Consider the following 5,710-nt stretch of genomic DNA (forward strand, 5'->3'; position numbering starts at 1 on the left):
TTTCTTTCCACAAAAGCTGTTATTAGTAGTTTTTTTTCAAAATTATTTCTACCCAGCATAAAAGACTTTTCAAACACATACATAGCAACTTAATTTGATTTAGATATATAGAAAGAGATAGTGAATTAGAATAACTTCATGTCACCTCACATAATATCAAGTGAAACATTGTATCTATTTATTTCTTTGTAATCTAAAGAATATTACATATTTAATATATATACAGTGTTATTCTACACTCTACATAGGATTTCAATTTTGTTCTTAAACTCATGTCCTCCTTTCATAGTTTCTATTTACTAATCCTCTAATCGCTGGTTCCCACTGGCTACAGTAGTTAGTTTAACTCTATCCTCTACAAGTAGGATTTAGATTTTGCTCTCTTACCGATGTCCTGCTCCATTGTAAAAGCTCCCAAGAAAGAGACATAAAAGCAAACACAAATGAGCGGATATAAGAGATTAGGAAGAGTCGTGGCTATTTTTATTTTATTTTTGCTCTCTCCAATATTGTTAGTTTACCAAGACGTAAGGCCAAACAACTACAAATCTGTCAATTTTTCTTTATATTTTATCCAATAGATTTATTATACAATACCGTACTAAGACGCAAGACAAATACGCTGATGCTCGATGGCTAAACATGATCAAGTAACATACATTACAATCACGCAAACTTGCACGTTATCAAATACGTACTAGAATGCAAGACCAATCTACGGACCAAACATGCACATAAATTTCGGGTAAATAGATATCAACAAGAGGCCCATTCAAACACTAATCAATAACGCAGTCAAGTAATGACTCGACAAATTTGCATTCCTACAAAATATGAATCATTTGGATTTAGCCTACTCAGTGCAATCCGACCCAATACATAAAAATACCTTTGCTTTTCCTCATTTGAATCCATGACATCTTAATAATTCTAAATCAACCCTAAATCTAATTTCAGCACCCGACTTTAACTATATCAACCAGAAGTCACTCCAAAGAGTACTATTTTTAAACCACTCATAAGCCATTCATATAATAATGACAGGAAAGACTTGCATTCTTATGAAGTATGAATCATTCATAATAACCTTTCTAAGTACAACCCAACCAAATACATAAAATTACATTTAATTTTCCTAATTTGAACCTAAACCCTATCAACACTACCGATTGATAACACATTCAATAACAATGGGCAGGTTTGCATTTCATGAAGTGTGGATGAGTATAAAAAAATGCAACTAAGGTAATCCAACCCAATACATGAATTTACATCACTTTGTGAACAACTATACTAAAACAAATTTGGACATGTTTAGTCTACAATCTGTGAAACAAGGTAGCAACTCGAGCATAGAAACTACAGTCATTGTACTATGCTATGTACCAACATGTTATAAGACTCCAACCCTTTTTCATAGGGGCACTGCACCACCAGCATGTGCAGTAAAAGTACATCAATGGTTCAATCCTAAAGGAACACTGATATATTGTAACAAGATTAACTAAAAGAGCATTATTCATAGTCCCTATTTATGAGTTAAATTATGGATAGAAGAGAAGGGGCAAGAGTTTGGGAATTTCTAAAATCTGAGGTTTTTGAAATTTTAAACTTCCAAACAAGAAGGCTTACACTCGCTTCGCCCATCTCTTCGCCTACCCATCACCTTCCACTCAAAGCGACATCCTTGTTTGGAAAATCCAAACTTCACAAAAAACCAAGAACTCAACAAATAACTATAGAATGGTCTTGAATGGTTCAGAAATTGTCCAAACCAATCACTCTTTAAATAAATCTCCCAAACAAGGTTTTCCCCATTCCCTCACCTCAAAAATCCATTTGACAATCAAATCCTAAGAGCTGGGTTTCAAATTTCACAATAGCCCAAGTTAATAATGAATGTGGAAAACTTCCATTCCATGACTACATGGAGACAACCAACAAGAAATGAGGAAAAATGAAATGGTCTTAGCTAGAACATTCAAATGGCATTTAACATCCTTAACAACTAAACAAAACACCAAAAACGTCTTTCATATCCAAAGGGACCATATTTCAGATCTTAAACTAGACGCACCACCCATCTACTTTAATCAGAATACATAATTTCATAGCAACCAAAATTGTTCTGATCAATGAAATCAAACAGGGGGTGGAATAATTAGTGTTGCAAGTGATTATTTCTTCACAAAAATTTCGCATATAATCACCAAACAGAGATAAAAGCGAGAGCAAAACCCAAGAGAGCAAAGAGAATTAAAGCTTGAACTACCATTAAACCGATAGAATCCAACAACAAAATTGTACCATAACACTGAGAGAAAAACCGATACTACTCTCTTCAAGTCTCAACAAAATAACAAACAAAAACAAACTGGGGAGGAAACAAAATCTAGAAGCGATGATTATCGTCGAGAGAAGACACAAACTACTTGGATCTCTGTCTCATCTTTCGGCGCTTCCTCTTCAACCTCCTCATACGCTTCTTCTTCCACTGCACAAATCAACAATCCCAATCAGAACAACAGCAACAAGGAAAAACCAGAAGAGAAAACAACGATAAAGAAAGAGCCCGTTACCTTGGCTCTCATGGTGATCGAGGACGGAAGCGAAGCGAAGAAACCAAACCCTAGTTGAAGAAAAACGAGAGCTGCGGTGAGGTAACAGAGATTGGGAAAATTGGAGGCTACGTTTCAGCAATTTATATAGCGAACTATAAACCCTAGAAAATTATGGTGAGTCAGTGGGTTTCAAGTTTCAACCTACGAATGAAATGAGGATGGGCCAGCCCATTAGATTTTTTAATCTATTTCATACATAGCCCAAAAACAAAGAGAGAGATTTCAGAAGAGTTTTCTTTAAGCAAAACAAAAAAGTTTTCAACCAAAAAACACAAATATGTTGTAAGAGATTTGTCCTCGAATGATAGCTCAAATGGTAAGAGTTAAGAGAGATATGAGTTGGGTGGAAGAGATCTACGGGTCGATTCCTGAAGGGTGTAAATTATCGGAGTACCAAAAAATGTTGTAAGAGATTTTTGTTAAATGTATTTTACTTTAAAATTGTTATCTATATACTTTAGAAAAGAGGAAGGTTGTGAGACCCACCTTGCTGATTTGGCACTCCAAGAATTACTCGCACCAAACCTCCCTCTTTGTCTAACAAGTGTCAATGTCTTATTGATTTGGACCTAAACATTGCAAAGCCTATATTCATTTCAGTTTTGTATGGAGGCCCGAAAGCTTATTGAATGCTGATTTTTTATTATTTTTTTAGCTATTCATTAATTCCTAACATAAAATATCCACATTAATGGCTAATTAACATTTTGACTATTTCAACTATTTAATTACAAATAATTTTTGTTTTGCACCACAAGATCCACGTGTTTAAATAGAATTACCATTTTTTAAAAATATTCGAATAGTTTCGAATTTCCTATAATTACTCATTACCTGTGCGAGGACCTTCGACAACGCGTTTCTCAGTTAAATAACGCCTTTCCTATAATTAATCATTTCCATAAATGAGAAATATTGACCTATCATTCATAATAATTATAAGTGAACCGTGCGTTTGTAATATTTTAATAAATGAAATCACTTATTTAATATCATGATTTGTAACGCACGGGGTAATATTTTAATATCATGATTGATACATTCCATTCTTATGAAGAAAAAATTATCTTTGAATTAATTGAATTTCCTATTTTGAGTAGTAAATCACCTCATGCTATTAAATGTCATTATAAGCGTAGCGCCGGCTAATTTCAAATACCATGCATAATATTACCCTAATTTTCCTTCCTTTTTTAACTTACATTGAGAAGTAACCCTAATTCTGAAATTTCTATATAAATCACCTCATGCTATTCTTCAACTTTATCAATCCTTCCATTTCCCACCAACTATTAGCTTTAAAAATTCTGAATATTACCCATCAACCACTCATCTTTTTGAACTCAACTTTCGGGAGGATATCCTTCCATTTCCCACCAACTATTAGCTTTAAAAATTATGAATATTACCCATCAACCACTCATCTTTTTGAACTCAACTTTCGGGAGGATATGTCCATTATCGGTGAGTCTTTGTTAATTATTTTGTAGTTATATTATTCGCACTATATTAACAATTTATGATAAAATTACCCAGGTACCTCGACCACTAAAATTGTTCAACGGAAAAATATATTTTTTATGAGAATTTTTTTTAGTCTATTTTGTAATGTTTTTTTTTTACTGATGTAGGAAATTCCAATAGATATATATGTGCTGGAATGGAGCCAACCAGAATTTTGTATCGACCAACTCTTTGAAGAACCTCTCATGATCAAGTAGCGCTCCTAGCTATCGTCTGAACGTGAACAAAATAACTGCACTTATTTGGTTAATATATCTCGACAAATGCACGGCATCATCATCTCCATGAAGTATCTGTGGAGATATTTAGGTTGCATGATCTGAAATATGGAAGACATAATTCCTTTTCCATTTATATTATGAAAAGTTGTTTTGTTTGTTAATTCTCTGGGTAGGTTGTGACCCAATTCCAATAATCAATTCTGTGATGTTAAGTTACTTTTAGAAATTTAAGTAATAATACAATGCATGGAAATTTAAGTAATAATTAAAAATCTTATAATTGAGGTGGAGTAATAATTAGGTCGACCAAAATGGACTCAGGTTGTGAGTGTGCTCGGCTCAACCCACTTATGGGGTGGGTTCAGTTGGAAAAATACAGGTTTACATTTAGGTGAATGTTTTTTCTTCGTTCAATAACTTAATGGGCTACACAAATGAAAAAAAATAATTATTTTCTTATATCTTTTTAAAGTATGATCATTAACTACAAGATAACAAAACTTTTGATCACAAAAATAATCAGAATGGAAATACAAAAAAATTTACTAGGCTTTATATCACGCTCATAGTGTGTAGCCTAATTATATACGGTATCTGAAAATTTACGTATATATTTTGTATGCTCTTAAATATTTTTTGTTTTGAACTAGCAAAATATATTAACAGAGAGCACTAGGAGTACTCCAACCCAAATAATAAATATATTTAATTACAAAGATAAAGGGAATTACAAATTTCCTTTCTAAATTAGTGTCCCTCCACCATCCCGTGCAAAGTCAAAAAACCTCGATCAACATTAATCTACCACCAATCATTAATTGAATTCAAAACCAAGTCTATAAGGAACTAATCTCTAAGAAATCAAAGGTGCTCTAAACAGTATCTTGGGATGAAGATCCAATCATACCAAGGTAGATAAATCAAAGGAAAACGTACTCCACCTAACATGTTCTCCATTTTTTCACAAGTCAAACATCATTTTTTAGCTAAGGGACCAAAATCAAACACTTTTACCAAACAATGACTAATATGACCCTTAACCCTTCTTTCTATTGTTGACAGTATAAAAAGATTTCAAGCAGTTTATTGATCATCTAATTTGAAGGTTTATTGGCGTTTCTATAAGGTTTGTTTAACATTTTCAAATTATACACAATTTATATTTGTATTGGTTATTGTTTATTACTCTTATATAAAATTTTTCCTTTGTAGGTTCTATAGCTCAAATATGCTTGATTGACAACATGATTGGTTATGAAGTTTTTATCATTAATCATGGACTACAACTTCTAATAAGGGTTCATGTTGTTGTCATTGTTATGTTTAACTTATTTCAATTTCAAT

At 32.7% G+C, this 5,710-nt stretch overlaps 1 long non-coding RNA gene across 1 annotated transcript; it reads right to left on the bottom strand.

Moving 5' to 3' along the window:
* Positions 1-2,251: 2,251 nt before the first annotated feature.
* On the bottom strand, positions 2,252-2,834 carry LOC130725905 (uncharacterized). The gene is made up of 2 exons (XR_009014648.1): positions 2,580-2,834; positions 2,252-2,494 (listed from the first exon to the last, which is right to left on the bottom strand). It is a non-coding gene; the product is annotated as an uncharacterized LOC130725905 (long non-coding RNA).
* Positions 2,835-5,710: the final 2,876 nt, after the last annotated feature.

The sequence above is a fragment of the Lotus japonicus genome, chromosome 6 (assembly GCF_012489685.1).
Source record: "Lotus japonicus ecotype B-129 chromosome 6, LjGifu_v1.2".
NCBI lineage: Eukaryota > Viridiplantae > Streptophyta > Magnoliopsida > Fabales > Fabaceae > Lotus > Lotus japonicus.